The sequence below is a fragment of the Bufo gargarizans genome, chromosome 4, assembly GCF_014858855.1.
Source record: "Bufo gargarizans isolate SCDJY-AF-19 chromosome 4, ASM1485885v1, whole genome shotgun sequence".
NCBI lineage: Eukaryota > Metazoa > Chordata > Amphibia > Anura > Bufonidae > Bufo > Bufo gargarizans.
Window position 1 is genome coordinate 62,130,019 of NC_058083.1, and position 12,497 is coordinate 62,142,515.

General features: G+C 45.3%; 1 protein-coding gene across 1 annotated transcript in view; it reads right to left on the minus strand.

The window, feature by feature from the left end:
- Positions 1–12,497, minus strand: part of LOC122935208 (zinc finger protein 397-like) — a 1,371,324-nt gene that overhangs the window by 404,209 nt on the left and 954,618 nt on the right. The window lies entirely within an intron of this gene.

Sequence of the window (12,497 nt, forward strand, 5' to 3'; positions counted from 1 at the left end):
TTCCTAGCAAATCTAGTCCATCACCCAACGCGTTTCGCCATCTAAAAATTGGCTCTTCGAGGACATCTGGAGGTGTCACAGAGCGCTTAATGCAGTGGCAGCGCTTCTGCTTAGATATTAAGGCAATGGCAGCGTATGAGTTGTTGCGTCTCCTATTTATGGCACCAGACTCCGCCTACCAAAATTACCATCCAATGGGCATAGTAGGGGTTCTATCCATTGCTCACTCCCACCTTACCTAACAGCAAATCCATAGCGGAGGCGCGCGATCTCAAGGCACCGCCTTCTGCTGTGCCGGACTCGCAGCGCTCCGCTCCTTACTAGAAGTGACGTAGTCCGTGGGCGTACAAGTTGCCACGGGGATCTTGTGACCACATTATTTACGAATCTAAAACAATGTGGCCTCCAGATATATGCTAAATCTTTGCTTGTTTTGATCACTATTTAGGAGGCAAGTATTACTAAATAGGCACAAGGATCATAAAACAGACACGTGTCCAGCTATCACGATCAAATGGCACTAGTAATAGAAATGTATTACAGCACCAAATATTCACATAGGTGCTGGATGGAATCTAGGCAGATGATATATACTTTTTACATTACGTAGCTACAGCGAACCAACTCCTAGTTCACCGGAATGGCTTATATGACAAACACTCATTTAGACCGTCAGGTGTCACGGAATTCAGTCTGTGTATCCACTTCGTTTCTGCCCTTAGAATCATTTTATCCCAATCCCCACCTGTCCTTGGTTTTGGAATGTGCTGTATGCCTACAAATTTGAGACAGGTAATGTGTCCTCCATGACACTGAACTATATGACGTGCCACTGAGGTATCCTTTTTATTTAGGACATCATTTACGTGGTCTCTTATACGCCGCCTGAATTCTCTTTTCGTTTTACCCACGTAATCAAGTGGGCAAGTACATTGTGCCAGGTACACTACACCTGTAGTTAAGCAATTCACAAAGTCTCGGATAGTATACTCTCTGTTAGTATTAGAGCCTGTGAATTTTTGGGTTTTGTGTACCTGGCTACAGGCCGTACAATTTGAATGTGCCTAGAGGTCTTCTTGAAAGCCAGTTACCTGGTTTCTCTGGGGGCTGGAAATGACTGTTCACTAATCTGTCCCTTAGACTCCTTCCCTTCCTGTATGTTATTGCGGAAATGGTCCCAGTATCTCGTCTAGATCTGGGTCTGCTTTTAATATATCCCAGTGCTTACATAAGACTTGCCTCACTTTTTGATGTGCATCATCAAAAGTACCTATGACACGGATTTTGCTAGGGCACACAGACGTCTCTGTCCTTTGTTTTTTGGGGACAAGAAGAGTATCTCTCTTTTCGCTACAGGCTACTTCAAAAGCTGTTCTCTCTTTCCCTAAACCTTGTTCTTAGGTCTTTGGCCTGACTTCAATTTTTTTTTTTATTGTTGAACAGTTTCGGCGAAGCCTAAAATACTGGCCCTTCAGGATGCCTTTCTGTAGGGAGTATGGATGTGCGCTATCCCACCGGAGGAGGCAATCCTCCAAAAATGATTATGCTTTGCGGTCACACTCTGAGGTAAATTTTAAACCTAAATCATTGTTATTAATCATCACCCCCATAAATTCTGTAAATTAATCTTCTGTCCCCTTCCAAAGCACAAAGATGTAATCTATGAACCTTAGCCAAAGAACTACCATATCCTTCCATTTCTCAAGTTGTTTTGACCCAATGAAATTGGCCTCCCACCAGCCCAGAAGTAAATTTGCATAAGATGGCGCGCAAGAGCTGCCCATCACGGTACCCCTGAGCTGGTGGTAATAACGGTCATCAAAGATAAACTAATTTGTCAGGCTAAATCACAAATTACGTTCCTTGATCTGACCATCTTTAGGGACAGGGATGGCAATATTGGCACACGGCTATTTCGTAAGAAGACCGCCACGAATAGTCTCCTTAGGTGGGACAGTTGCCACCCGTTGCCCCTGAAGAGGGGAATTCCTAAAGGACAATACCTTTAGGGTAAGGCGCAATTGTTCTAGCATGTCTGATTTAAGAACCGCGTCCAATGACTTACAGACTAGATTTAGAAGCAGGGGGTACCTGCAGCATGTGCTAGCCAAAGCTTACCAACATTCTTTGGCCTGAATCAGGACACCTTGCTCACACCTAAACCAGGACCATCTGAGCCAGAACAATTGCGCATTGTGGCCACTTATGATGAGGCACATAATACGGTAAGAGAGTTACTTACGACCTACTGGGGGATTCTAAAATCTGACCTCGACATTGGGCATATGGTAGGAGATACACCTCTTATAACGTATAGACGTGGACGTAATTTGAGAGATCGTCTGGTCCACCGCTTCTTTCAGGCCCCTACCACAACCACTTGGTTGAGTACCAACCTCAAAGGGACCTTCCGTTATGGAGGATGTGTGGCGTGTCCGGCTATTCAGTTAGGTGCTGTATTCACCTGCAGCGTCACTGAGCGGACATTCACCATTAGGTCCTTTGTCAACTGCAAGACGAGAGGGTTGGTATATTTAGCCACATGCATTTGTGGGAAACAGTATGTGGGCAAAACCTTTAGGGAATTCCGCAGAAGAATCGCAGAACATCTCAACGACATCCGCAAAGGTGCTGATACCCCTATTGCGAGACACATATCCACCTTACATGGTGGTAATACGGATGTGATCAAATTTCAGGCTGTCGAGGTGGTGAAAAGATCCCCAAGAGGAGGCGACTTTGACAAGCGATTATTGCAAAAGGAGACACAGTGGATCTATCGCCTGCAGGCACTCCAATCACAGGGACTAAACGAATACAACTCCTTTGTCTGTTTTCTTTGAGTCCCTGTATATGTGGTTTCCTTTAGATTATTATATGGATTGTAACGGGTGTAATATGAATTAGGGTAGGATCTCGCTTGATTTAGTTGCTACCTTAAACTGGATACCTGATCCTCTGTAGCCAAAAAAGGTTTCTTGCAATCATTCGCAAAGTCGCTACAAGCATCACCTCAATTGTGACATTTTGCAGGACTCTTTTTGTTCCTGCCGTTTTGACTCATTCTGTATCCAATATCGTAATCAACACACTTGACCATATACCATCATGAAACCATTATCCTGGTTCCTGCAATACCATACTGCCACATTGATGTACAGCCGCCGTTTGGTCACTTCTATATTCAGGATACGAATGTTTTGACATTCGTCTGAGATCGTCTCACAGAGGGGGCGGAGAGATGGGGTGGGACGGCTGATGCGGCGGTGCTGCGCCTCCTGTTTCCCCATTGGCCGCCCCAGAGGCTTGACTCAGCAGAGGGGAGGAGTTCTCATGGCCACTCAGTGCTGACAGCTGCAGCCTCTATAACGGAGGTTAGCAGCTTATTTTGCTGTTTGTCTCTAACCCACATTTTATGCTCCTGACAATCCACACATGGCGAAACGCGTCGAGCGATGAGTGGGGGCAAACTTATGCTTTTTGCATGTGACTTGTATCGCGCTCACACTGCAGTTGAGGTCTGTGGTACCCCAGCCCTCTATAGTATGTGAGCAGCTGCGATCAAGCTTTTCTTTTGCTCTACCCAGCTAAGTCTAGTGTCCCTTGATTCATGCTCGTAGGGCCGGCACTCAGACATCTGGTTCACAACTGAACAGATGGTTCTCATGTAGGTCGGACCCTATGGGTAGATGTTTATCAATGGATTAGCTTGTTAAATTTAGTCCAGGGAACACCAAGCTGGTTCTTTTGAGCAGAGCACCTTGCCCGTACCACGGTGCACACTTCTGGCTGTATTAGTTCATCACGGCCGTTGGCCTGGTGGTGCAGCAGCCTTTAGTAACGCACCAGTAGTGGACTTTCTAGTGACCCTATCCACACCTGAGCGGTACCGCCCACTGCGGTCTTTATGTGCCACCTTGATCCGCCTCAGATACTCTGGTTAGGTGGTCATCTAGAATTTTATATATAGGTTGTAGTTTTCCCCTTCCCCCACCCCCTTTTTGTAATAATAAAGTATTTGTTTTATCTAATTTTCATAGTGTTCTGTACTACAGTGATATAATTTTGATGGTGGAACGTATACCCAACACCAGAAACTCGTCAGTGAAGTTTTTTTTTCCTTATGGATAAATAGCTCTCCACTGCCCTTAGGCCCAGATGATGTTTGATGGAGCTATACAGAGCCTCGACATCTATTGAGGCAAACATTATTGTATCATCAATACATACACCGTTGAGTCTCAACAGTAGATCCGATGTATCACGTATGTATGATGGAAGTGATTCCACAAATGGTCAAATTAATTTGTCAATATAGACTCCCTACCCCTGACACAATGGGGCGGCCTTTTACCGGCTTTATGCCCTTATGTATCTTAGGTAGGGAGTAAAAGGTGGCCGTCACCGGATTTAGTGGAAGGAGAAAATCATATTCTGCCTGATCTATCAGCTTTTCTTTTAGTCCCTTATTTAAAATATTTCTCAATTCCAGGAGAAATGTGGGACCAGGGTCATTAGGAAATCATATGAATTATTCCCAATCTTTCAGGATGTCCAAACACATCCTCTTATACGTCCCATGATCCAAAAGGACTAAATTACCCCGCTTGTCTGAGGGTTTTATTACCACATAACGGTCACTCTCCAATTCCTTTAGGGCTAAATGCTTTTCTTTGCTCAAGTTAGATCCTCCTTTTGTTATTTTGATTAGTTCTAGGTCTCTAGATACTAATTTATTGAAGATGGATACACTTGAGTCCGGTAGGGGCGGTGGCATCTGGGTACTCTTTAATTTAAGCAGTGTAAATGGATCCTCTGCCCTATCTCTCTCCCCTTCCTCCATCAAATTGACCAACGTTCTCGTGGCCTCTAATTCCTGGGCATTCATATTTAAATCATCACATTTTTTCCTATCTTGTAAACAAAAATGTTTATGCCATAACAATTTCCGTACAAATAGGGCTATATCCTTACTCCATTCAAAGGTATCATAGTGGACTGTAGGAACAAAGGATAATCCCTTGCTTAAAAGAGACACATCACTCGCAGTCAGATTGTATGAGGGGAAGTTAATAATTTGCAATTTATTTGTTGTTTTGCTTAGCCCTCCATACCCCCTCCAAAAAAATGGCTAATTATTAACCTCTCCTCAAACAATCTGACATGACCCGGCTAGGAGGCGGGCCGGCATCCCCGGCGTTCTCTTTAAAAAGGTGCCATTTCACATGTGGCACTGTTGCTGCCACAAGCCACAACACAGCCTGCATCCGTGTGGACTGATACATGGGAGGCAAAGACAAGTAACATGTCAATGAATGCACTACTGTATAGCATGTTATTTAATGCACTGCTAACCAGTGAAAAGAGGTGAATCTTAAAGTGACCACCACCTCTGAAACTGGGATACTTACTATTAGGTCCCCTGATGAGCTGGACCCACGTCCAACGAAATGCGTCGGGACGATATATAGGACTTTAGAGTGCTTTCTGCAAGTTATCAACACACTGGTGACAGAGCCCTCCACCACAGCGTGACGATGCTGGGCAGTCTCCATTGCTGCGCAGGGACAGGGAGGGTCTTATAGGTGCCTACCGGCCAGCTGGGCTATCGGAAGTGCCTTGCCACCTCAAGGTAAATCCAGTATAGGGTGAGACTAGTCTTCAGAGACCAAGTATTAGTCTCCCCCACCCTTAGCTCCGGGTCATTATTTGTGCAGCGTTTTGGTGCATACTACATACACTTAGGGATTTAACTGATCTAAATAAATGTTCCGTTTTAATGGTATCTTAAACGAAATATATATATATATAATTGTGGAACATGATACCAATTTTTTACCAGGCAGTGACCAATGCAAAATTTGGTTGTGTTACTACTAGCTAAATAGGCAACTAAGACAGGGCATGGCTGGGTTTTTGGCAACCGGCCTGGACAAAAATCTGTGACTATCAGAAGCAGAGGAGGTTTTCTCTGAGAAAACTCTGACTTTAACCAAATACGCACCCTCCTTTAAGGCAATTTTCAAGGATGTGACAAAAACCTACAAGGACCAAATTTCCTCCTGGTGGGAGGTCCAATCCCTTGAAAGCTACCTAAAACATAAAATTGTTCCGAGAGTGTTGAGAATTACATTAACCCCGGCAGGTAGATGCAGAACTGCAACCCTTATGGATAAATGGGAAGAGAAAGCGACGAATAGTTCCCCCCCGTTTATGCATCTACTCCTGGAGGAAGAGAAAGCCACCCTAACCACCCTGGAGAACAAACTCAGGGAACAAATAGAGGAGACACAGAAGTTTAAACAAGAACCTGACTATCTGAACAAGGAAGTACTATTGAAAGACACCCTAGAAAAATACCAATACAACCTTAAAGAACGAAAGCATCGCCAATTTAATCGGAATTTGCAGGACTTCATAGAGAATCGAGTATACACTAGTATTGACAGAAGTGGGACTCTTCTTCTAGTGATACGGATCTCTCTGAAAGTGAAAAAGAAAGAGAGGGATTCCCCAAGAATAGAGGGAGAGGGAGGGGGCGACAGAAAGGTAGAGGTGGACGAGGGGGACAGGAAAACACAGGCCCACGTTTTTTAGAACAAGGGAATTCGTACCATCTATGAACACGCAACCCTCCCAGATCCCCTCCACATACACCGAGTCTTCCACCTGCACCGGCAGCTTATACAGTCAGATATTACATTTTTTATCTAGACCTATCCAGGTTATCCTTTGTGCCAGTGTCATCATTTAACCTCTTCAACTGGATTAAGGACTTAAATCTGTTTGCGAGAAAACTGCGATGGCGTAAACATTTTGCGTTGATTGATAAGAGATAGAGCAGGGAAATAGGCATCCCTCTTGATATTTTACAAGATGTACGCCTACTATATAACCTAGGGGACAACACGACCCAAGAAGGAAAAGGTCCCTTCACATCTCTGAAATCAAAAAGTTGCAAAATGCCCCCAATAGGGGATCCATCATGTATTGAGGTCTTCCTTAATCGTGTGTCCAGGGAGCTAGAGGGGCTCACCATCAACCCGTGTAGATTCAACTGTCGTAAGGCAGAATACAAGGCCATCTCGTCATTAGAACAGAACACAAATATAGTTATCAAACCCTCTGATAAAGGGGGTAATCTGGTTGTCTTGGATGTGGCCCAGTAGAAAAAAATGTGTCTGAGCCTAGTACAAGATAAAGACACATATGAGAAGCTCCAGGGAAACCCTACTCCCATAAATCAAAAGAAATTGAGTGACATCTTACACAAAGCCAAAACCGAGGATCTCATCACAGCAGAGGAGTTTGAGTTTCTACAATGTAGACACCCTACGGTGGCAACTTTTTATAGCTTGCCGAAAGTTCATAAGGGACTGTCCCCTCTGAAAGGGCGTCCCATTGTATCAGGCATCAATAGCCTGAGTCAGATTGCTGGGGTATACATTGACTCCATTCTGGCACCCTATGTGAGAACTTTTCCATCCTACCTCAGGGATACGGGGGACTTGCTCGGCCGACTAGACACTCCTAGGATTGATTGATGTGGAGGCGCTCTACTTCTCTATCCCTCACCATCTAGGGATGAGGGCAGTTGGTTCCTTCCTCAACACCAGGGGATGTCAGTTCAGGGCACACAACTGCTTTGTGCTAGACCTGTTGGAATTCACGCTCACCCAGAACTATTTCTTATTTGATGGGGTCTTCTACCACCAGCTTAGGGGCACGGCGATAGGGGGGTTCTTGCGCCCCATCTTACGCTAATCTGTTCCTGGGCTGGTGGGAAAGAAATATTGTATTCTACGACCCGCTGATTCCCCAGACACTGGACGTCATCATGTGGGCAAGGTACATAGATGACGTCTTTGTTGTCTGGAGAGGAAACAGAAATGGTTTTGAAAAATTTGTACAGCTGATTAATCAAAATGATCTGGGCTTACGGTTTACATTTGAGTTAGGTGACAACACACTACCTTTCCTTGACATTGAAATCACTAAGGCACAAGGAGGTGACGTACACACTAAAACATATAGAAAACCCACAGCAACAAACTCCCTCTTGAAATGGGAGAACCATCATCCTGAGCCATTGAAGAGGGGGATACCGGTGGGTCAATACCTAAGGATAAGGAGGAATTGCTCATCCCTTGCCGATTTTAAACTACAGGTAAGGGATTTGGAGCAAAGATTCCTAGACAGAGGATATCCAAGTGCAGCACTAAAAAGGCCTATCAAAGGGCACTGAAATGCAATGGAACAGAGCTCCTACATTCCCCGCCCCAACAGACAACCACTAACCCAATACTCCTCATAGGCACATACGATGGAGCAGCTAATGAGATAAAAAAAGGTGATCTTAAAATACTGGGAGATATTACAACTAGACCCTGACATTAAGAATGCGATCACGAACAGGCCACAGATAACATATCATAGAGGATGTAGCCTGCGAGATCAGTTGGTACACAGCCACTTTCTTGAGACAACAAAAAATAAAGGGTTTGGCTGTCTGAGACCAGTATGGGATTGCTATCGATGCAGTGGGTGCGCGGCATGCAAGTATGTCAAACAGGGCCAGGAGTTCACGGGTGGTGTTGCCCAGAAACGTTACTCCTTAAGACAATTTATAAACTGTCGAACAAGAGGTGTCATATACAAAGCAACTTGTGTGTGTGGCTTGGAGTACGTGGGCAAGACTACCCGTGAATTCAGAAGGCGTGTGGATGAACATGTAGGAGACTTGCGACACTGTAGAGACACCCCTTTGGCAAAACATGTCGCGAGCCACCATGGGGGCAACTTCTCGGGTCTTCAATTCATGGGCATTGAATTAGTGCCATACCCGAAGAGGAGAGGGGACTGGGACAAAAGGATCTTACAACGTGAGGCATGGTGGATTTTCTAATTGAGGACAGTTCACCCCGGGGGGCTGAATGAGCAGCTATCATTTGGCTGCTTTATTTAGCTGGAGTTATTTTTTTATTCATTCCCCTTATAACCCATGTGCCACCTCAGGTATGATAGGTATTGACGGGGGACAAGGAGTGGGGATATTGAACCCTGCCACCTTGGTACCTTATGCCCCTAAGTGTGGATATGTGAGTTCTGCCTATGAGACCCTGATATAACATAATGTAATGTATATCCTCTTCTAGCTATATATTATATACTTTCCCCAAATGGGATCCATAAGAATAATTACCTCTTCTGCCAATTAGCCATGGTTTTAAAATACAGAGAAAGGTTTGCTGACTAACTTTTTGCCGTTTGCTCAATAGCGTGCCGATTGTAACGACATGACAGCGCAGCTATCAGATTATAACCTGTGATGAAATTGTTTAATACGAGTGGGGAAGAGGAGCGCTGTTATCCCGCAGTGAAGCTCCCCTCCCCTTCGTTTGAATATCTCCTCCTTGATGTTACACGAGGGGGGGACATCTCCTCCCTGACGTCGCCTCCCTGGATCACATGACATACGCATCATCGCACCTCGCGCATCATCGTGAGACGTGGCGGTCACGTGATGCCTTGGGGGAGGCAACGGCGGTCGCTGCGCATTTACGGGTCAGTCACATGACCCGGTCACGAGATAGTCAGCTGACCGCTGAGGAGGCGGGCCGGCGTCCCCGGCGTTCTCTTTAAAAAGGTGCCATTTCACATGTGGCACTGTTGCTGCCACAAGCCACAACACAGCCTGCATCCGTTTGGACCGATACATGGGAGGCAAAGATAAGTAACATGTCAATGAATGCACTACTGTATAGCATGTTATTTAATGCACTGCTAACCAGTGAAAAGAGGTGAATCTTAAAGTGACCACCACCTCCGAAACTGGTATACTTACTACTAGGTTCCCTGATGAGCTGGACCCACGTCCAACGAAACGCGTCGGAACGATATAAAGGACTTTAGAGTGCTTTCTACAAGTTATCAACACACTGGTAACAGAGCCCACCCGTATTAGTCTTCCTCACCCTTAGCTCCGGGTCACCGTTCGCGCAGCGTTTTGGTGCATACTACATACACTTAGGGATTTAACTAATCTAAATAAATGTTACGTTTTAATGGTATCTTAAACTAAATATATATATAATCCCAAAAAACAAAGGACAGAGACGTCTGTATGCCTTAGCTAAATCCGTGTCATAGGTACTTTTGATGCACATCAAAAAGTGAGGCAAGTCTTATGTAAGCACTGGGATATATTAATAAAAGCGGACCCAGATCTAGACGAGATACTGCGACCATTTCCGCAAATAACATACAGGAAGGGAAGGAGTCTAAGGGACAGATTAGTGAACAGTCATTTCCAGCCCCCAGAGAAACCAGGTAACTGGATTTCAAGAAGAGTGAACAGCCTGTAGCCAGATACTGTCACAACCAGACAGCTGAGAAGCTCTGACAGAGGCCTTTCAGAACCTCCTCCTTGACTTCCTTTGTTGTGGTATTCAGTTGCTCATCTCGTTAGCCTCTCTCAGCTGTCATGTGTTGGACTAATTGCTTCCCTTTAAATTCCTCCCCAGAATGCTTTTCTGGGCGGCTTATACTTCTTCCTGGAGTGTGTGTGCATGCTGGTCTTGTTCTCCTGTCTGCTACAAAAGCTAAGTGTTGAACATTTATCTGTTATTTTCTGTTTGCTGGATCCCAGGTGACCCTGACTCCCTCCGTATCTTGTGTAGGGAGCCGGTGATCGTGTCCCCTCACTATTGTAGGGTGCTCAGGGGTTATATAGTCAAGGTACGTGGATATGCAAACCTCCACCATTCGGATCTTTGCATAGGCTGAGCAGCCAGGGAAAGTGCCAGGTCTTCTGCAGGGGTCTCCCCTTTGTTCCTTAGTTTTTTGATCCAGCGAGTCATTTATGCATGTTGCTTTGCCTTGTTTCCTGTACACCGTCCGTGACATTATAAGCCGCCAAAACCGTCTCAAGCATAGATCCGGTTTCACTTTTGGCTGAACGCTTCCAGGGTCTTTCATTGGAGGTAGCTGATCTCCGTAAGACTTTTTCTCAGCTTCAAGTGACCGGTTCAGCTTGCGTTCATGGAGTTTGTTCTGAGCCTAAGATCTCGCTCCCGGATACATTCTCCGGGGGTAGTGAGAATTTTGTGCGTTTTAGAGAGGCTTGCAAACTCCATTTTCGCCTTCTTCCCCATTCCTCTGGTGATAAGGAACGGAGGGTGGGGATCATTATATCGCTGCTCAGAGGTAACGCTCAGTCTTGGGCCTTTTCGCTGCCGGAGGGGGCACGGCCTCTCCGTTCAGTGGATGAATTCTTTTTAGCCCTGGGTCAGATATATGATGATCCGGATCGTATTGCTCTGGCTGAGTCTAGACTACGTCTATTATGCCAGGGTAAACAATCCGCAGAAATATACTGCTCAGAATTTCGGAGATGGGCAGTTGATACTGGTTGGAATGATGCTGCACTCCGAAGTCAATTTTGCCATGGTCTTTCAGAGGGATTGAAAGATGCATTTGCCTTTCATGAGAGGCCTATTTCTTTGGACTCTGCTATGTCTCGGGCCGTTCGTATTGACAGGCGTCTTAGAGAGAGAGAAGAGAGATCACTCCTTCCTGTCATACTCAGTCCCAGGACAGTGCAGCGGTCCCAGTCTGTGCGCAGGGGTCTCAGTCGCCGTCAGCCCCTTCTGAGCAGGAGCCCATGCAGCTGGGGTTGATTGCTTCTGACAATAGAAGATTCAGCTCGCATGGGAGGGTTTGTTTTTGTTGTGGAGGTATAAATCATTTGGCAAATATTTGTCCCTCTAGGAGATTCAGGCAGTTTTCTGGGAGTAATAAAGAAACAAACAGGAAAAAATCTTTTAAAAATGTTCCGTCTGTTACTATTGGCAGGGTTGAGGCGGAAATTGAAGGTTTTCCATTTGCTTGTAGTTCCCGTTTTGTCCTGCCGGCTAGGGTGGCGCTAGAGAGCAAGAACATTTTTTGTGAGATTTTTGTGGATAGTGGAGCAGCGGTCAATCTCATTGATAATCAATTTGCGATAACTCATGGTTTCCAGGTGCGCACTTTGGGAAAGGATATTCCTGTTTTTGCTATCGATTCCGCTCCACTTTCTCAGAAATCATTAAAGGGCATAGTTCACAATATTCGTTTAATTGTGAGTGATGCTCATGTTGAGGATGTGTCATGTTTCGTCCTTAGCGGTTTGCCTACTCCTCTTGTGTTGGGGCTACCCTGGCTCACTAAACATAACCCCACCATTGATTGGCAAGCGAGGCAAATAAATGGTTGGAGTGACTTTTGCAGAGAGAATTGCCTCACGACATTTGTTTCCGAGGTTGCTACTAAGACTGTACCATCTTTTCTCTCTGAATTTTCGGATGTCTTCTCTGAGAGTGGAGTTCAGGATTTGCCCCCGCACAGGGAGTACGATTGCCCTATTAATCTCATCCCAGACGCCAAGCTGCCTAAATCTCGTTTATACAATCTTTCCCAACCTGAGAGGATCGATATGCGTGCTTATATCTCTGAGAGTC